Source organism: Syngnathoides biaculeatus, chromosome 7, assembly GCF_019802595.1.
Source record: "Syngnathoides biaculeatus isolate LvHL_M chromosome 7, ASM1980259v1, whole genome shotgun sequence".
NCBI lineage: Eukaryota > Metazoa > Chordata > Actinopteri > Syngnathiformes > Syngnathidae > Syngnathoides > Syngnathoides biaculeatus.
The window spans coordinates 13,927,949-13,950,131 of record NC_084646.1 but is presented as its reverse complement, the minus strand read 5'-3'; the positions used below and the strand labels follow the sequence as shown (position 1 = coordinate 13,950,131).

General features: G+C 40.7%; 1 long non-coding RNA gene across 1 annotated transcript in view; it reads left to right on the top strand.

The window, feature by feature from the left end:
• Positions 1-4,556: 4,556 nt before the first annotated feature.
• Positions 4,557-22,183, top strand: part of LOC133503937 (uncharacterized) — a 60,669-nt gene continuing 43,042 nt past the window's right edge. The window contains exons 1-2 of the long non-coding RNA XR_009795868.1: positions 4,557-4,752; positions 18,516-18,630. This is a non-coding gene — a long non-coding RNA (uncharacterized LOC133503937). The remainder of the gene's footprint in view (positions 4,753-18,515; positions 18,631-22,183) is intronic.

Genomic DNA, 22,183 nt, shown 5'->3' with positions numbered 1-22,183 from the left:
GAATGAATGAATGACATTTCAATTCATTTCAGGGGATAAAAATACTTTGAGTGTATTGAGTTATGAGTATGGTCACAGAAAAAATTAACTCGTATCTCAAGGCACAACTGTACTCTTTAAAATATTTTTTAAAAATGTGTGCAAAGAAAGGCTTCCCCTTTAATAGTATTTTTCAAATACATTGGTAAAATGAATCAATTTCACTTGGGTTTAATTATTATTTATTGACTACAAATGATGTATCTATGCTCCTCCAGCTATGCCAATGATGTACAGTGACAGGCAGAACAATTTAATGCGCTTTGACCACCAACACGAGCACTTTAATTCAGTATATATTGTTTTTGTGACATTTGTTTGGTAGTGAGCTGTGAGATTTTGTATTCATGTAAAATACGAGCCTTGCGCCATAAAAGTCGGGAAACGCTGCTTTAATAGACGCCTCTCCCCCATCTACATTTGAGTAAATAATCTCCCCCAGCCAGTATTTGTGGATATATATACTAAGTAAAAAGCAGATGTGCTTTGGAAAAAGGCCAAAGATGTTTTTCAGTCTTTGAAAAAAAAAAACTTGTAAAAAAATAATTGAAATCTTCACACCAGTGCTCGGAGAACAGCAGCAGCGTGTTTCCTTGCAGTTTGTAAAATCGAATTAGATACGGTGGGGGAATCCGACCTATCGGAAGGCCTCGCATATTTTTCACCCCTCAGGTTTTAGTGTTCCTCGGGTGCTTGTGTTTTCTCAGCTGGAACTGCCATTACACGTGTCCACTTTCTAGCCGAGCATCTCTCCCCTCCTCTAGCCGCTTACACCAGGGTCTCCCAACACATCTCGTTCGCCACCAACGTTGATCTGAGGCCCAGGCCGGGGCACCGCAGGCATGCGAGTACAGTAACATGCACACGAACGCACAGTACACGCCGAGGAACAACTTATGCCAACATCCTTGACGTGACATTCTTAATCACAAAGGGCACTTTAATTACCTCCCTGAGGAGATTCTGTTTTTCACTTTGGGTTTATTTCTTTGTTTTTGCATGCAGCTGAGCCAGAATGCAGAATTATGCATAGGTTGTTTTCCAAGACCTTGCTGGGGGTCAGCATGCCGGGCCAGGAACGTACAATGCATTTTCGGAGCCATCTATTTTAGCGGAGAACTGCATTTCGCAATATAGCAGCTAGAATAGGGATGAAAAATGGGTTGCGCGGAATTTCTAAATTTGCAACTCCCCGAGGAGGCGCAATAAACGGAATATCGACTAAATATGATTCTAAAGTCAAACAACACTCTGTTTTGCTTTTTGTGGTATTTTTGGAAAATTCCAAAAGTACCAGTCTTCACAAGGAGTGCTAAGCAATTGTTGCCAGTAAATTCCTGTAATGATGAAGTCCAGTAACTTACTGGCAAAACTGTTGCTCCGCTAAGAGTACAATATTCCTTGGAAATCCCAATTTTCCATCACTTTTGAGATGTTTTTTTATTGTATTTTCAAGAACAGGCCATGTGGGCAACTTGGTTCTTGCAAGCACAGTTTTGGTGACCCCTGCTTTGGTTTACATCCCTTGAGTCTACTTGTTTGGTTTAAATCTGGTTAGCGTTGGGAGGTATAAGGCCAACCTGCCGGATGTCTCCAATGATGGACACCTCCTCTTCAACACATAGTACTTGTGCAACTGCACATGATATCCGTGCATACCGTGCGGTTGTTCAGCACACAAGAACCCCGAGGAGCCCAAATAACTGGCCGCAATTCACTGGAGAGGCAAGACATGTACAAGTAGAGAGTCACAGGGCCAAAAGAAAAAAGTTAGAAAATGCACAATATAGTTCTTTCTATAGTGGATTTATTGTTTTCCACCAGGCGACTTTTTACTGACTTCTTTCTACAAGGGAGGTCTGACGCACGCACATTCATCTTTTTACAAAACATACACACCCTTGCCTCCTTTCTCCTGTATCACAGATGCAGAAAATATGTATGTCATAAGGCTTTAGATTTATAAACCCTCTTCTTGTCAGCTCGTACTTGACTTTCTCATCTTTTTTTTTTTCTTCTCGCACCACATTGACAAAATGTGTCTCTCTGCGAGGACCTATTCATAACTGTGAGTCCCCGCAAGACTATTTCCTCACATGGAGCCCGTGTGTTACGTGAAGAGGACACGAGTTCAAAGCTCGAGGCAAATAAAAGCCCAAAGATGATGAGACCACTCAAGATGAGAAATGTCACGTGAAAAAGGGACAGCGGAGGAGAGAAGCAACACTTTGAGAGGCAGATGAAGCGGGGGAAGTAGGACAAGATTGCATTCAGAACAAAGGTAAAAAAAGATGTGATCTGATCCCATGTGAGTGTGTGTGAATTTGGACAGGGTGTGGATTAATGTTTTTCAGGACTATAGAGTCATTACACAGAGCACAGCTGGATGATGGATTGAGAGCTGAGGAGGGGCGAGCAGATGGGTGAGCAGAGAAAGTGAGGTTAAGTGGCAGTTAGATGTGGGAGATCTAAGTAGATCAAGTGTGTGTGAGCAAAAGAGAGTTAAAAGTGAGGCGACACATGTAAGCACTTGCTCGAGTTCTGTGGCGGGATGTATTTGTGGCGCATTTTCATTTAAAAAATGTGCTCAATTACAGTTTGGCGGTGTTGTATGGGTCCTCAACCAAACAATATTAGTTTCATCCAGGCACCAAGGTCCATTCATTTCTTCCATTCATCCACACAGGCACAGGGAGAACATGCAAACTTCATACAGATGGGTCCGGGATTGAACCCGAGACCTCAGAACTGTGAGGCCAATGTCTTGACCCACCGTTCCGCCTCATTTCTTACAGTGACACTTTTTATAAACTCAAACCCAACCTTACATAATGAAACAAGACAAGAACTCTCATTAAGACTAGATGAAAAATAGACTTTGAATAAGAAGAAAAAACAACAAGTCAGACTATGGATCAATGTAATATGTGCGCATGGGTAATTTAAACTTTAAAGTCGATTGATGGCTTGGCTCAAAACAACTCAAAACTATAAATTTGGATGAAACTAAGAAGGCCCTCTAGTGAGGAAGGCTTTAGAGTCCCATGTTGACCCAAGTTACTAAATAATTGTACTATATCTCAATTGTACTTCCTAAATCTGTCGTCCATGAGTCATTTGAACCAGTGATTCCCAACCTGTGTTCTGTGAGAGATCATCAGGGGTGCAGTGAAATATTAACCAATTTCATTTGTCTTAAAATTATTATTTATGAATAACAGATTAGGGGTTGAACGACAACAATTTTTATCATTGACTGTAATGTGATGAAAGTCAAGTTGAAGTCGATTATTCGGTTATGTCAATATCTTTTCAGTATTGTAGAGGGGGCCCCAATCTTTTTTGCACCATGGGGCAGTTTTACATCAAAACACATTCTGACATATTGGCATCACAAACAAATGATTAAAAAGTCAACTCACCATTATGATGAATGTAGCTGTTTCAATTATGAGAATTCTTGGGTATATTTCAACGAGCCAGCTTGTCTAACGTTTTGTTCCACTGTATCCAACGGGACATTGGAGCCGGACAAAAAAAAAAAAAAGTCACTGTTTCTATTTCACTTGTGCTTTTACTATATTTGACCATAGATCTGCATATTTTGCAAGTGAACGTGCTACCACTCACCTTTTTGGTAAAATATTTCAATTGGTTAACTTTAAGGTTCAAACATCAACGCGCAGTAGAAAAATCAACTAATTGAGTAGTTGACTAAGTGGTTAAACCCAATTTCAAAAATACATCTCTGCTCTTCAGTTATGCCAGTCATAAAGGCAGAATTATTGCTCTTCCATTAGATAGCAGAAGTGCATAATTAATCAGCGAATCCACCATCTGATAGATAGATTTCTGTTTAATTAAACAGGCCTAGACTTCAGACTGCATAAATCAATATGTGAGCGAATTGAGATTAGAGCATTCTTAATTCAGCAATCATACATTTTGTTTGGTGGTCTGGTGTCACATTTTTCAACTGTTGAAATGGGTGCTTTGCCCCGAAAAGAGTTAGGAAACACTGTTGCAAACAAAATAAGCACTATCACTGAAATGCTTCACAGCTTCTTTTGCTCTATAAAAGCTACCAAGAAATTCAAACTGGTAGCTATGCAACTAGCCAGATAGCAAGGCCAAGCGTACAAGTGTACAGTACTACGAAAGGCTAATACCAGTATTCGAAAATTAAATGCAATAGTTGAAATTGAAACCTAATGAAAATAAAACACTCATACAGTATGTACAAACTGTATGTATACACAGTGTATACACACTACCTGTAAAAAAAAAAAAAAAGTGGGGTGAAGCTAAACCTGCCCTTTATACAACTTCATTCAGCCTCAAAAACAAATTTTCAGTGTGGAAATAGTAAATACTTACCTCACTATTTAACCTCCTCACCATATTATTATTGTTTTATAGCTACACAGACAAATAATTCATGCTTAAAAAAATAAAAGCGTCCATATAGTAATAGATGTTTTTGTCTTTTAACTTTTCCGGAAGTATTTCCTCCCGGGAATGCCATTGGCAGGTGGCGACGCACTTGGTTTGATTATTATACATGACAAACTGTCGAAAGTTCCTATACATAAACCGAAATTTGAAAGTTGATAACTTGGTATTAAACCATAACTACGAAAACAAAAGGGAAGACAAAGAAGGCGAGACGGAAGGATTGGAACGCGCTGTTTCGTTCGTATCCTCATCATCCCGGTGAGTTAGCTTGTTTTACGGAAATGTTGCTGATTATGGTCATGTTTGTGTTTCACAATGTTGAGGTAACAGGTAGGCTACACAGCATATATCTATATTGACGGTGAGACCAGACAATATTAATGTGAAGTAATAGTAATGAATTCGTGGTTGATACGTGCTGACAAAATTGCTACTATAGCAGAATACTCTAATAGGATGAATTAAGCACAAAATTCAGACAGGCAGTCCGCACAAATATTGAATATTTTCTGTGCATCCGGAAAGTAGTCACAGTGTTTCACATTTTCCACATTTTGTTATGGAAGAGGCTTATTTAAAAATTGATTCAATAATTTTCCCACTCCAAAGTGTACCGAGAACACCCAAGAATGATAACGTGAAAACGTTTTTTTCACCCCCCCCCCAAAAAAAAACCCCAATCCACATATACATTTTGGAATGATATTAACTGAAGAAAATGTCAGAAAATCAAGTGGTGTGACTTTTTCTGGGAGTACTTAATATAATATATATTATTTATGCTCTTATATAATATATTGTGATAAAAAAGATAGTAAAAAGCATTTTTTTTTTGTCAGAAAGTTGTTAATATATATATATATATTTTTGCTCACATTGAAATACTGTATCACAATCCATATTGCTGATGCTTTGGTAAAGTTATTTAATATGTTGGATGTAATGGTTATGCTTTTACTGTTGGTTTGTTCAACATATATCAAAGGCTTTGCATATGAGCAGCCATTTTGGAATTTCAGCAAAACCGCAATTTGACAAATGCTCAAAAGTTGTTGTGCAATTTATTGTAGCGTAAATCAATCAGAGTCCAGACAGGGTTTTTTTCCCCTCACTATATGTAAGGATAATTTTAGGAAGAAAAAGTTGTACTGGTGAAGGGTTGTTACTCACTGTAGAGGAAAAAAAAGTGCAGGACAACCCTTTTGTTTTCATTGAGGTGAACAATCTGTCAAGCAAAACCATCGCTTGCTGGAAGTATCGCTTGCCCTTGAATCTCCTTGTGATGAATAAATGACATCAATGTTGATAATTTGTTTTTCAAAGAAACAATAAGGAACTCTGCGGCACAGACTAATTAGTCAGATACGACTGTTCAACTTCAACATACAAAATATCAATTTAAAGATGTGACCTATTTTGCTTCATCCAGGAAAGAGTGGTGACATCTTGATTTTGTTCTATTTATTCTGTGACTGGCCTTGAGACAAGTCATGTACTGTATAATTGCTTGGGCACTTGTTACTGCACATTTTTTCAAGTCATCATTTCAGTTTTCTCTGTATTATACTTACTTTCATGCTGAAAGGGCAAGCCATAGTCTTTGCAGTTGTCATTTGTTTATGGGGAAACCGTGAAACTCGGACCACACTCACACAGGATCTGCTATCAGCCGCAGCTCACATTTAGTCTTTCACACACCATCCCATAAACCCCGCCTTCTAAAGGCACATCTATATACAGACACTGAAACATGTGCAATATCCTGTATACATTTGGTTTAAAATTTACTGTGTCCAAATGTGCTTAACAGGTCTATTGGAGTCACATTGCGTCTGAATAAATTTTAATGGGTCTGAAGCTTATGGGATGGATAAATTTGAACAAAGTTTTCATGGAATTTCATATATTGTTGGTGGGTCTGGATATCCTTCGTAACAAATGTTGGTTCATTGTAATTCTAGTACATTAGAGGGAAAAGTCTGTGTAGGTGGGCGCTAACAAGGATTGTCCAGGGTACATGTGTATTTCTTTTCTTGCATACCGTGAGCCAGCTCGTTCAGACCAGCTCTCGGGGTTGCAGGTCTTGTGTCAGGCCTGTCAGGGGGCTATCACAGACCATTGTGGCAGTATGTGATTGATGTGGAGCAGCAACAGAACAGGAAGAATGATAGGAACAGGGAAAACAAGGAAAAGAACAGTTCTGAATGTAGATATGGTAAGGTAAAATAACACCACATATATTTTTTGTACCCTTTAGAGAACCCTAAATGCCATTATTCAAGTGATATAATAAATTTGGTCTTGGACCAAAAATTTCTCCCACTAAATAAATACATACTCTTTGTAGTGAAGAGTTCCAGAGTATATTAGTCGTGTGAAGTTGTGGTTGATAAATAGTCTCACACTGGTGTCAGTAGGCTTTGACACGAAGGAGTGCTATTTAGAGCCTCCAACATTGAACACAGTCTCTTTTGTGACACCTTTGGTTTTTTTTTTATATAACTTGCAATGTCAAGGACATTTTATTTTTCCCATCCTTAAAGTGTCGTAAGATAGAAAAAAAAGCAGTCACTCAATGAATACTTCTACACCTCACAATATTTTCATTGTCATCTCACGTAACCATCATTCCATATATTGTTGGACAATGCTTTGAAGATGGCTGAAAAAAATGAATAACTCTTATTACTTAAAAAGGGTGATGCAAAATCTGTCTCGACGCTTCACAAGGATCATTTGCCACGCCGCATACTGTAGAAAAAAAAGTTGCCCCGATGGCGTTGAGCAAGAAAGAAACTTTCTCTAAAACAGAGAATCTTAAAAAATATGGGATTATTTCACACCTAAAAAAAGATAAAGTGCAAAATGTGTACTGTAAAACAAAACTGTCTTAAAAAAAAACAGCACGTTTACGATCACGGCACAAGGCAAACAATTAGCTCATATATAATAGGCTACCACTGTTAGTTTTAACGCTTTGTAATCCCCGCAAATAGTCAAGGACACAGACAGCTGTCCGTGCACTTTTAATAACTTTATTGACCAAAATGAGCACAAGTACATTCATAGACTCACAACTGACACCCAGTGACTCCACACGCAGGCTGGCTAACTTTTAGGCAGTGAACAGCCAGCTGCCAACCTGAGCAAAACCAACAAACTGCACGCTCATTTACTGCCACACACGTCACACACCAGGCCAAGGCATATCTTTAATGCCGCACACACACACACACACACTCAGTCACAGATGCTACAATGTGAAATGTGAGGATGACGACCTAAGTGGCCGAAAATAATTCCTACACCTCGCATGTATTTTATGATGTTTGTATCATTGTTTAATGTTGGAATTTTTTCACCTAGTAAATACATGATCTGCTCTATGGTTGTCTCACCATGTATTTAGAGTTGATCTTGAGTTTTTACATGTTGTACTGTATTTGTCACGATATTGTACTAGAACCACCTAGTTTTTGGGACATTAGCCAAAACAAAATTCCGTCTCCACCAAATTGTTTGAAAGAGGCCCCACCTGCAGCTCCATATTGTCTAAAAGCAATAGTATTTGCAAGTACAGATGGGTCCTAGTGACGCAGCTCTCCCTTTCACAGTCCTCTCCAATTATCCTAATCCTTCCTCCCAGCCTGTGATGTTTCCTCCGTTTTTTACCCCTCAACAGTCGCCAAGGGATGTAATGCCTAATCTAAGAAAGGTAATGGTCCTCCCCTTTCTCCATGCACCCCAACCCTTCTCTACTTCTACTTGCTTGCTTGGTTGTCTTCCCTGTGCCCTAATTCAATTCTACATGCTTTTTTTGGCCGCTCCAGCCTCTTTCTAAAGTTTCTCACTTGTTTTCCCTCATTAAATCACTCTTCATGCTTTTTTTTTTTTCACTGCAGTTTTGCTTCCAAAAAGTTCTACCGGTATTTCTTTCCTTATACTCTCTGTATCTTTTGTCCCACTTGGTCTCCTTTTACTGCTTGGTCTGATTTGCTACCTCTGGTTTGTTCCGAGACAGTCTCGCTCGTCATCTCAGGACATCTGCCACCGTCAGAGGGAGCAGCTTAGTGGGAGTAAGAAGGGTCATGGACAGGTTAGGGATATCACTTCCCTCCATCGTCTTCTCTTGTGCCCTCAATTGCCACTAACTCTCACTCTTTTTCATGGCCTTCTCCTTACCTCAGTATCCATAGCATTCCCCTTGGCTCCTTCCCACCCCCAACATCATAATTTATAAACTACAGTCGAACTGCATTGTTGAAAATGGTTGGGACACATCTGTTTGGTTTTTAGAATCACATTTACCTGGATAGAAAATGGAATCAAAGTCTCTATCTGCTCACAATAACATTGTTAATGGTATTAGAAGTATAAAAATAAGTTAAGCATTGTGTAATGTAAAATAAAGCAAAACTAATCACAGAATGTCTGACGTGAATGTTTAGGGTGGCTAAACCGTTATTAAAGTGGGAAAATTAGTGTACTCCCAAAGAGTAGCACATTTGCATGATGTGATGAGAACAAGTAGGAGGGAAGGTTACTGGTTATGCCTGGGAGGTGACTGTCTTCATATAAAGACTAAACATTGCTGACATTGTGTTGTATACAGTGTTCATCTTTCGTTACAATCACTGCCAGTTGTCCATGTTAACAAGGACATTTGAACTCAGTGGCAGTGAAATTAATGGCATATTGTACTGTGATGCGTTTGTTGCTATGCAACAGCTCCATCACATTTTTCCTTCACTCGTAGTATTCTATGGTCATATCACAAAAACAAGCCAAAGAAAAAGCACAATGCTTTTTTTTCCCCCACTCCTGTAGTTTCGCCAGATATGCTGAAGTCTCAGCCAGTGGTTTTTCGACTAGTCCAGCGACATCTTGATTTTGTTCTGTTTATTCTGTGAGTGAACTTGTGGCTCCCTTTTAATCATATCCAAAATTTGTGATTGAGATGCGGGGTGTTTGTGTGGTGTTTTCTCCAGGCATCTGTTCTAACGCCTCTAAATGTTAGAAGACTCTCCAGTCTTTGCAAAACTGTGAGTCAAAAAAAAAATAGTGTTCTGTCAATTTTCTGTCTGCTGTCATATTCAACATGTGTTGTATAGGGCAGCTCCAACTACTGGAGACAAATTTCTTGTTTACATGCTCGGCCAATAAAGCTGATTTTGATCTAGCGCAGATGTATCTAAAGCTTGCTCAAATTTCAACTGTCAACACAACCCCCCCCCTCCCCGAAAAACTCTGCGATAGCTCATCTCAGAAAACTTTTATGTTGCTTCACTTTCTTTTAAGTCAAGTTAGTGCTGTATAACCCCCCCCCCCAGAAAATTTGGACCCAATTCTGATTTTACAAGTTGCATTATACATGACTTAAAACAGAAAGTGTGTTTGTGTATAAAAGTGTTCTAATTTTGATGGATGATGTGAATGTGTGACGAGGCTGCTGCCCAAGAGCTCTGCGTACACAGATACATGATGAGGAAGACTCATAATGAGTGATGAGGAGGAAAGAGACAAAAAATGGGGAAGATCGTCTGTGTGTGTATGTAGTTGGTGGGGGGGGGGGGGGTGTAGCTGAGGGGATCATCTTCCCTCCTCCTCCTAACTGGCCCCAGCCAGAAGCCCCCGGGGGTGCCTTGGTTCCTGAGCAAAAACATCTCAGGCCCCCATCACCCCTGAACCTAGTGCTGGGCTGTTTACCTTGGCCTGGCTGCCTGACAGCTTTACTGATGTTACATACAGGCACACAGGGACTCTGAGTCAGAGAGGGCGAAGGAGGGGATGGAGCAGACGAGGAGGAGGATAGATGCGGGAGTGTGGCGCACGAGTAGGTAGAAAGTGAGAGAGTGGCACAAATTGAGGTGAAAAGGATAAAAAGTGGGGGTGGGCATAGAGACGGAGGTGTGAGGGAGCAAGAGTGTTGGCTTACCCTGATCTTAATCAACTCGATCAGATCCATTTGGCAGATCTCCAGAGGAGGGAGCCACTCAGAGGCCAACGGAGTGCACTCTGGAAGAAATATTGTCGACAAAACCGTCTGCGCTAAAAATACAGGCATTAATTTCCATCAGCTCTCCAAGTAGATCACTGTGTGTATATAAAGCAATATTTTGTTTTCGGGATCATTGCTCAGGGAAGTATGTGGGATTCAAAAAGCAAATGTGGAATGGAGGCTCACTATTTTGACAGGAGGTAGTGTTACTCATTACAGTGTGCTGGAAAAATGTATAAGCACATTTCAAACGGTTAGGGAGCAAAAAGGGCAGAGGGAGCACTCCTATACAAACACACGTTGCATAAAACGGATGATGAAAATTATGAAACAAACCTTTACATTAAGGAGATTCCTATCAGTCAACTGGAAAAGTATGTTCTGAAAAGATGAGTTTCTGTGTTCAGATGTTTTCTACTAAAGCTGCCGCCACGTGTGGCGATTTGTCTGTGTGTGTATATACATTTTTTTGTAGGTGTCTGTTTGTCCATTTTTGAGCCAAAATGCTGGGCAGGGCTGTGGGGGCTTTGACAATAGGGTGGGAGGTCTGTTTTGCAGTCCAGAGCACTAAGTCTTGTTTGTCTGTCCTGAGCAGCTGGACAAGCTGTAATAATACAAACAGGCCTTTGAACAGGCTGCTGTGTTGTGCCGCTCCAGCTTGGGTTACATCCCACACACACGCACACGCACACACACACACACACACGCACACAATAGTAACGCACACAATAGTAACCACACAGCGGAAAACAAAAAGAAAATCCAAACTACATCTGTTCACGCGATGGATAGATGAATGTGCATGCAAGCACTGACATAAACAGCCCTTAAAAGCACTGAGGCAGTTATTATAGATGCACAAACCAGTGAAACCGTATGACAAAATGTCTACCTCGAGCGCTTTCATTTGTCTCTGCGTCATTGATCTTCCCAAAGTCTGCGAGACGCCTTGTTTATCTGTCGTCTCTGTTTGTTTGCTTGTTTGTGCAGACAGACGGGTGGCTTGCTTGTTGTTTGTTCAAGGCTGATCATTTGCCACCATGAATCATTGGGGGGAGTACCCCCCCAACGCACACACCCTCACACTCACTTATCACCCCTCTTAAACTGATTTAGCCTTGCACAAACACATCAGGCTCATGATGCTGTAGCCCTCTTTGAATGGGAGCTACAACTGTGGGGGTGGCGGGGATGCGTGGGCGGCAATGTTGAATGTCATTCCACATCGCAACACTGACTGATGGTTTCCTCTGTTATGTAATGTGCTTCTGGGTCCCACCTTTATAGCCTTGGTTGTAGTCATTGGTGCGTATGGAGTGCAACTTTCCCAAAGTTTTAGTCACCCCTGGATTGAAATGCGTGTGTGTATATATATTTAAAAAAAAAAAAAAAAAAAGGTTGGGCAGAATAACTAAATGCTCTTTAATCAGATGGCAGAAGGGATCTAATTGACCTGTAGGTCAACTTATATTAATAAACAAGCAATATGTCAGGAAATGCTTACTATAATTATATTTATATTTTGGGGGAGGGTTTCAGCAGGAGTTTACATGCTGGCAGGTGTATATGGTGACTCCCATTTAACCAGTAGCATGTTTAGAACAGCAGAATTTTCACCACTAATATCACATTTTAAACAAGTTAAAGAGACTGAGAATTTTTAAGAAAAAATTGCACTCTTTGCCAATCATCATCAAAACAAATTTTGCTACTGTTGAGGCAACCTTGCACCTGTCAATCAGTCAGTAAATCCCATTCACCTGGGAAATGTGTGAAATGTTCTCTCGCCGTCAAGTTAGTCACACAAAACTTATTTCAAAAGCATGCTAATTCTTTTAATGACACCTCTTTGGTACAGATGTAATTTGTGCATTTCCTGAAAGAACAGGGGGCAAAGTTGAAACAAATCAAGTGTCACCTGGATGTGGAAATCATGGCACTACAACCAATTACCCCTGACATTTGGCGTGAACTCCAAATAAAGGCAATTTGCAGCTCATTATTTTTACTCCCGAAACGCATTCAAATTAGATGCAGGTCTTGCACTGCAGCCCCGCTCTCCGTGGGAGCCCAGGACAGGGGATGGGTGGGTGCTGGGAACAAAACGTAAAGAAGGGGAGGCCTAATCAAAGTAAATGAAAACACCTGTGGGGTGAGTTGGATTGGGCTCCGTTTGTCTTTTTCCTGGTGTGACAAAATCTGTAACGTGATTTATTGTTAACTGAAAGCTCTCTATCAATTACAACATTGTTTGTGCAATTTTAAAATCTTTTTTTTTTTTTTTTTTGTCTAGCACACTTCAAAACAATAGAAACAAGATGCCTGTGAACAAAGAGGGGTTGGTTTCCAAAAGCAGAGTCAGTGTTGCCAATTTAGCAAATTCTTCCTGACGTCTCTTGCGACTGTTTTGCCAGAACGGCACTCACTGCTTTTTTAATTTCGGGTAAGACGTGGATATGAAGAGAATCATTTTGACAGTTTTCTGAACAATAGAGGAACCTGATTCAATCGCGAAAAAATCTTGCCATTTAGATGTCGCAAAGTAATGTTTCAGTGACATGATGGACAGGTTTGACCTGAGGTATTTGTGTCAAAGCCGCTGTGGTTGGCTTTCCTCACCTGTACAATTGCACGAGAGAAGACCGTAAAAGGTGGAAGGTGTGCAGTGATAATCAACAATCAGCATTTATGGCCTCTTTTGTCAATTTGTTGAACGTTTGATTTATTAGGGACGGGATCTACTTAAATTTTTTTTTTTTAACTCGCCCCTCAAGGAGCATAAATAAATTTCATCCATAATCAATGATAAAAACATTTGCAGCCAAATGTCTTCACTTGCTCTTGGTATATTTCTTGAATCCGCTATTGCTGTTGAAATGATGCAAATCGTCGATTACAGCATATTCGACTTTTAAAATTTATAGGACCATTTCCTCAAGTGTACTGGACTAGTGATGTACAAAATTTCCCTTTTCTTGCGCCTGTCTAGCTGTCCAGTGTTATCCTGTGTTTACAGTATTTTCTCATCAAGCACTTAAGTTGCTTGCTGTTTTGCTCTTCCGAGTTGTTAACTACGCTATAACGCAGGTCCAGCCAGACTTACGTGAAGTGGACTATCACCCAATCACTTATTTTGGTGTTTCGCAACTTCATGTCACGGTAGCTTCAATAGCTTGGCCCTCCTGACTCTCTCCTGTTAATTACTTCTCGTCCTCCCTTCATGATAACGATACTTGTCAGAGGTGTAGCTTACTGGTATTTGATTAGTGACTTAGTGCTTTGAGACGGGGCAGCGAGAACAGCACACACGAGGAGAGCAACATTATCTCTGTGCAGAAAATACAGTACATCGTTTATATATTGACTGGCAATTTATTGGTCATACACGAGAGTTGCTGAATAATTGGTTAGACTCCACTGTTATGTTCATATTTTTCGTCTTTGGACGCTTCAGTGGTGGCATTCTTCCCCACCAAAAAAGCGCACAATGACAGCTATACACATGCAAGCTTGAAAGAGGGGGATAAGGTTGTAGGAAGAAGCAAAAGTGTACATGAGGCCAGACTAAATGGGGATGGCTGGTTGAAAAATGGAACTGGGAATGTGGGGGAACTTGTGGTGTGTATGGGAGGGAGACATGGGTACAAGGATTTAGAGGGGACAGCACATCTGCAGAATCCATTAAGCATCATGCACGCGGTGTGTGACGACGTGTTTTCATTGCCAGTGTTGGCTTGGGTGCGTACAGCACAAGTGGGATCGGGTTTCGTCCGTGTACAGTGGGGGGCCGTCTCAATTTTGACGTGTGATGATTTAGTCAGGTGTGAGCGTGCATTTTCCAATTTGGAAGGAAATAAATTAAGTGATTTCTTTTTTTATTTATTTATTTTTTTTTATGAGACTGCTGTCCCTGGCCGTCTCGAGGTTCACCCTCCCTCCTGCTGTGCACTGTCAGGCCGACTGATGTGTTTATAAAGAGCGTAGCAGTGGGAGCTGGACACACAAAACACATGTGCATCAAAACTAGGGTCATGAAAACAACGGTATGAAATAAATGCGCAGATGTACATGCAGAGGAATGACACATGGAGGGAAGGTTTTTTGTGTCAAGCTGTGCTACAGCAAAAAGATGACAGGATGCAACTATTAATGTTGTATATATTTTCTCTTCTCTACCCTTTAAGTTAAAGGAGACAGTATGTGAAAGTGACTTTAATTGCTTTTATTGGACATATTTCAGTGTCTAGGATACGTGCCCGTGTACAAGTCAGAAATTATACAACCAAGTATTTTTTTCGTTTTTTTTTTTTTTTTTTTTTAATCTGTAGAATTAGCAAACCCATCCGATTTTGGCCTAGTTGTTGCATCACAGGTCAGTTTAAAAATGGAATGATGGAAAATTTACTGTGATCTGTTGATCTGATCTGAAGAATTGGCAGCAACCTGTGCAAAGAACAGTTTTCATTCAGTCAAACGAGAGCTATACTTCAAAGAATCACCGTGTCAAAGCCAAAACGAAGCAGAGCACCAGTGTTGTTGGATGCACCGTGAAGCAAAGTGCTGAGTCTGGTTAGAAGGCACACTTCAATCTACAAACATTTCTAATGACCCAAAGGGGGGCCTGGAAGCGAGAGTTTAGGAACCCATTTATCCATAGATTCATTTTCTGAACTGCTTATCCTCCCGAATATCACGGGAGTTCTGAAGCCAATCCCAGCTGTCATCAGGAAGGAGGCAGGGTAGACCCTGAATTGGTTACCAGCCAATCGCTGTGCAAATGGAGACAGACAACATTCGCACTCACAATCAAACGTAGGGGCAATTTAGAGTGTCCAATTAATGCATGCTTTTGGGGGATGTGGGAGAAAACCGTAGTGCCCGGAGAAAACCCACCCAAGCACAGGGAAGAACATGCAAACTCCACACACGTGGAGCCGGGATTTGAACCACAGTCCTCAGAACTGTGAGGACATTGCTCTACAGCTGCTCCACTGTGCCGCTGAGTTTAGGAACCACCGACTTCAATAATTATTGTGGTACTTTGATCGAAGTATATCAGTTGAGGCTCCATGAAGCTCTCAATTTGTGGCAAAGTCTTGTGTTAACATTTACAGTCACTGTGATTTGACGGGCACTTGCGCGCCACTGCATTCGCAAATCTGCACAGTCGAGCATGAAAATCACGCGTGTAAAATTTGTTTCGAGTAGAAATACATCGATATTGAAAGACGTCTCTTATTTTGTGTAGTCTTGAGCAATGTTCCCTCTGAGCTGCGCAATTGCACACTTGTCGCGTACTCTCAGCCCAGATGAAAACCGATCTAGCGCAGTGAACCACAGCTTGACGTCTTTCTTTTTTTTTTTTAAACTTGGAAGCATAGAAGGTCTCGAACAAACTGCTGCTCAGCCTACTTCGACTTCCTACTTTACTTGAGACCGCCCCCGCCACTCTTTAAGGGGTACACTCATAATTACAAACAGAACACACACCCGCAACTTTATATCTGCGGGCATTATTGGTGGAACACACTCGTGACTTTATATCTGCGGGCATGACTGATCACACCCATGCATTTTTCAAATGTGAGTGACAAATCTTTGCTGGTGTATAGCTGCATGTTGTCGAAATGAATGCAGGCAAAGCAGGTGTGTAGGCAGTTGTGGATGGAGAACAGATGAGTCCCAACCTTAAATGACTGTGTTTAAAAATAAGACCAGGTTGAGATCTTCTGGGGTTGAAGAAGCAGGAAACCCAAATCTTGTGTGACCTCTAACCTCAGTTTGGTTTCGCTGCTACTGCTCCCACATGTGGCTCTAAATGACTGCCTTGACTCTTCATGTTTATCACTGTCTCTTTGTATGTTGGGCCATGTGACCTGTCTGTCTGTTTGCCTGCTAGCCTCTGACTGATTGTCTCTCTTCAACAGTCTATTTGCTTTAAATCAACTTACTTCCTTACCAGCAATTAGCTGCACCAATTGTGTTCCACTCTGATGACAAACGTGCTATTAAGTAAATTTTCAGAATAATATTTATTGGACAAATACATTGAATAACACCAGGAATGTGTCTCGGGTTAACACGCTAGTATGACAACAAACAGCCATGATTGCAAAATATACATTGAGGATACAAAAAAAGTCATGTCACAATGGAATTGTAAGAGAAATAATAATAATACATGGGGGCACGGTGGATCAGCTGGTAAAACGTTGGCCTCACAGTTCTGAGAACCCAGGTTTGATACCGGCCCCCCCTGTGTGGAGTTTGCATATTGTCCCCGTGCCTGCGTGGGTTTCTTCCGTGCACTCCGGTTTCCTCCCACATCACTTTTGAGTGCGGCTGTTGTCTTTCTCCATGTGCTCTGCGATTGGCTGGCAACCAGTTCAAGGTGTACCCCGCCTCCTGCCCGTTAACAGCTGGGATAGGCTCCAGGACTCCCCGCGACCCTCATGAGGATAAGCGGTTCATAAAATTGATTGGATGGATGGATAATAATGATAAATTCAGATAGTCATCCCGCTGAATTCTTATAACACACAAAACCCAATCAATTTACAAAATTATTTGAAGAATTTCCAAGCTGCTTGGCAGGACATAACATGTTTTTATCCATTCTGGGGTGTACTCAGCCTTTCCCCCAAAGTAATCTGGAGTAAGGTGTTGCACACCTGCGCCCCACAGTGAGGATAAGTCGTACAGAGGATGGAGAAGGGTCTCTTAGAGATCCTTATGCATTGCTAAAGATATAAAGTTTTAGTCACATAAGTCAAGTCAGAGTTTGTCTGAACTCAAGTTTCTCTTTGTCATGTGTGTCACCTGTAGTCACATTGTCTTGTGTCAACAAATGACTGAAAAATCACGTATCTTTGACAGTTTAAGGTAATTCCACTTTCATACATGCGTTCACGAATCACATTTGTGGTCAGTCACAACAGTGTATGGTTTGGTTCCTCATGAGTGAATCTGACAATAAATAGGTTTGTCACCTCATTCTGTGCATTTTTCAAAAGAGAAATGCATATCATCAGGACTTTACATCAATCTAACCAATATATGCAGTTTAAAATTGTTGCAAGATTAAGTGTTAACCATTTCCCTCACCACAATGTTCTCAATGAAGACATCTAATAACTTGTCCTCATAGTGTCACAATAAAGGTTCCTTTGAAGTGAAAATAAGTCTTCTAAATTCCATAAATCACAGATATGTTCACAACCCTGCTAAATTTGAATGATAAAATTGTGAAACGTCAAGACATTCTCGCCACTGTCAAACACGGGGCGTGTCCACTCAGCGTGGTAAAACCATAGCCCGATCATCTGTCAAGGAAATGGCATTACTTGCCATTACAACAAGATACTTTAAATTGGACTCGCTAGCTCAAATCACCCAAAGACAATCAAGTTGGAATTTTTCTTCCCTTTCCTCACCTCTCTCTAATGCTTTTGTCAGCATGGCATGCGTGCACTCACGGCTAACAACGAGGCACTCTAAAGCAGCCACACTTGCCCAAAGCCCATATCCACACGTCTGACTTAAAAAAAAAAACAACAAAAAAAAAAACGGTCCCCATCTTTCCTCTTCCGTCTTCCTCGGGGTGATATCCATTCATACGTGGCTGGCAATGCGGCGCTCTAAAGCGGCCATGTCAATGAACTAACTAACTGAAGGGAATATGTATTTTGGTGGTGTAAAAACATAGCTAGCAAGCATATTGCAAATATGCTGGATAACTGCCGAGTTCTTATATATTGGTGGACTCATGCCAGACTCCAAACCGCATCACTAGCTCCATAAATGAATATTACAAAGTTCTCAGTATTTGTACAAGCTTATGCAATTATCTTCAAATATGGGTAATACATTTAGAAACAAATAACTGAATTTGCTTCACAGGTTCTATAATTGTGTTGACTGAAGGTATTCATGTCAGTATAGTGTTTAAATGATGGGTCACGGCGATTTAGATTGTTTTCAATACAAGGCAGTAGTTTATTTAACAGCAGCTTGTCTTTTACAGTGGAACTTTGTACAGGAAGTTGGTGGACAAGCGTCGTCTCCGAGAGTCGCTCTGAATTTGCTTAGCCCTCCTCCGCAGAACAGATGATCGAAGGAGATTGGCAACTTTTACTGAGGTGGGTCAAAGTCTCCTTCCTTTATGAGTTGTTACAACATGAATGGGAGCACAGAGAGACCGAAAGAGAGGGGAGGGAGGCAGAGGAAGTGAATGGTGTAGTTTTTCTCAGCTCTAGCGCCCCTGAGCAAGGTGAGAGGTGGGGGGCCAGGGGGCACTGGCTGGGTGGTCAACATGATCGAGACTGCGTGTGTGTTTATGTGTGTGTTAATGGCTGTATGTGCATGAAAGTCAGAACGGGAGGGCTTCTCTATGGTAACTATGCAGACATGGGAATAATCAAATGCCTCTCATATTTCCTTCTCACTGCTGTTTGATGCTTCTCCTCCCTTCCTTTCTATTCTTGATTTTCAGTCACTTTTCTCACCCTCGAACTGCTCCTTCTATTCTTGTGTCATTGTTATCCCATTTCTTAGCTTACTCATGCACATTCTCTGAGGTTTCGCTCTTTATGGGCTGCCGAATGAGGTGCAGACCAAAATGACTACTCTAATCGAGAACCCGCACGGGTCCTAAAACAACATGCAGCGTTTAGCCAACATAATTCATTCCTTTTGGTCGTAAAATACCCAGCCCTAATAAAAAAAAAAAGGGCATCAGGCAATGAAAGTTGAAGTGGCTAAATTCATGCGGCCTCTTCGGAAGAAAAACAGAGCACAGGGCTTTTATAGAAGAGTCAGTTCAAGGATGTTGGATGATGACATAAATGCAATAGCTTCACATTTTAGAGAGGAAAAAGAACTTACAGTTGGAAGTTGTTATTGTAATTTGGTTGGTTTGGCAAGAGCCAGGAACACTGGGGAATGGCTCATATTTTATATTGACTTGCCAATAATTACATCCATCATTTTTTCTGTTCAAGTATATATCCAAAGATAACAGATTGCATTTTCACATTAACTCGTTCACTGCTATTGACGTTTATATTCGTCAACTAGAGGTCCAACAGTTTACTGCCACACATCTATATATTTGTCGAGTAGGTTTTGAAATGGTTAAGCGTGGAAAGAAGCCAGCTTGTCTGTGAAATTTAGACTTTTAAAGCAATGTAATGACCAACATATTCCTGTAGATGGTCCCGCTGCATCGCTTTAGATTTAAGATGAGCACAGTTTTTGAGTTGAAGACTGACTAGTGGGTGAAACTTGGCGTCTTACGTCCTTTGAGTGAGACAAATGCCAACACGATGGAAGTCAGATGACGCATTTCATGGAGTGAATGACAAACGCCATGTAATAAATTTGATCCATTTCATGAGTCAGCATTGCTCACTGTTTCATAATTGTATATCTGTAAATAATTTTGCTATCACAAACCCTTTCTGTTTTTGTTGCATTTTTGTTTGAGGTATAGGAAAGCAAAGTGTTGTATCACAGTTTAACATTTGACAAAGATTTAATTTTTTTTGCTTCATAGTCAAAAGCTGCCAGGCAAAAGAGCGAGAGGTAGACCAAAGAAAAGGTTTATGGATGTTGTGAGGGAGGACATGAGGACAGTGGGTGTTAGAGAGGAGGATGCATGAGATAGGCTTAGATGGAAGAAGATGGCACGCTGTGGCGACTCCTAACGGGACAAGCCGAAAGAAAAAGGTCAAAATGTGCTATTTGTGGTTAAACAACTTAAGACTTACTCAAGATGGGAAAAAGCTAGTAATGTTTTTTTTTTTCCTCCCAAAAGATGAGTCTACTTTTTCTGTTTGTAGTTTCAGTGCTAATTGTCACAGAACACAATCTCTACAACGCCTCGCAATATGGGCACCTCTGCTTTGGCAGCGAATTCATTTATCATTGTTGATTCCTTGGATGATAAACTGTGAAGGGCACTAATTCCTCAATTGAAAGTAGAAACTATCAGCTTCAAATGTGAGAGCCCTAAAATTTTTTCACATATTACAACATATCACAGCAATCTGGGTAGCATGCAAATACCTCCCCCTTGATGCTGTGAGAAAGGGGGATAATATTAAAATCAGAATGGCTGCTCATCAAGTCCTTTGAGGGAGCACAATGACATCATTGTCGCTTTTTTTTTCTTTCCAAACTCGTCTTCTGGCAGAAGCAGTTTTTTTTCTTAACTCGGCCACCCGTTATGAATTCGAATACTAAAAAATATATAATCATAGTGGCATTAGGTAGACTGATCCACACACAAGTCTGATTAATTTCCTTCTAAACACGTATGCTAACGCGTGAATACAGTCATGTTAGTCATGGTATAAAATTTGGTGTTTGCATGTGTGCTCATGTTTGGGTGAAGTTGTTTTCAACTGTAGCACCACCGCGGGTAGCTAGGGAGCCTCAGTCAAGAGCTGCCTTCTGTCATCAGATGCTGCGAAATCTAAACACTAGCAGCCACAAACCTTATTCTCTCTTCTACTGTGACGATGCTCATATCAACTTCTCAAACCAACGTTAACCACCCACATATGTTCTTATCCTTCAATTTTAGCCTCCCAAAAAATGTTTTTTTTTTTTTTTAGATTTTTCTTCCACTTTTGTTTTTGATGCTGTCCATGTTCACACCCATCTTTGATCTTTTCTTATATTCCTTGTGTTGTCACTCTCGGGGGTATTGCTGTCAAAAGTCTGCAGTCAAAAGTTGAACCGTTGTGCATTGAATATTGATCCAGGCAGATCACTTAAGACATGATCAAGCGATGTGAGGCAAAAACATTCTTTTCAAATGGCCTGGGAGTGACACAATTGGTCCCGCATGTCTTTTCTCACCAGGCATCAGTGTCATGTTCGCAGCTTCCACATGTTTTGAACTCAGTGGATTGGGCACAGGGATGATGCCAACTGTTCTTCCCCAGCACACAGCTCAAGCAGGAGAAAAATTGACAGTACAGAAAGTGGGATGTTTTATCTAACCCTGACACTGAATACTGACGCAATTTACCACTTCTGACTTCTTGACTTTCATTTTTCTCCTACACTGGGCATGCGATGCACAGTTTCAGAAGTGTTGTTTTTAAATTCATCCTCATGCTGCACAAGTTAATCGCCTCGAAGTGCACTCTACACGCTATGTTGGGGGTGGTGCTGTTCCACTTACGTTCTATAGTTGATGGTAATGCAAGTTTAAAAAAAAAAACAAATTTCCATTCTGTGAATTTGGGAATGGTAAAGATGAGAGAAATGCTTTAATTTCTGAGGAGAGGTGTGTTGAATTTTTTGTGACCATGCTCAAAACAAGTCAAAATGCTCTGTATAATTTTATACTCATATCTACTACAAAATAAAGAATAATATTATATACTTATATAATATGCTATGCTAAAATCATATAGCTATTGCATTAATAGAATGAAATCTTTACATATGAATCAGTGATGAAGTTTTCCCGGAATTCCGATTTTCAAGTTTTCATGACAATTCCTCCGGAAAATTGAGCAAAAAATGCCTAAAATTAATCCAGATATTAGTTGACAATATTGAACGAACATGCGTTTGAGTTCGTTGTTGTGCTTTCACGAGCGTAGCTATGTTGAGGCACTAACACGAGTAAGAGTAATGCCCCTCCCCTCGCATTCTCTCAAGACGTCGCTTATTTTG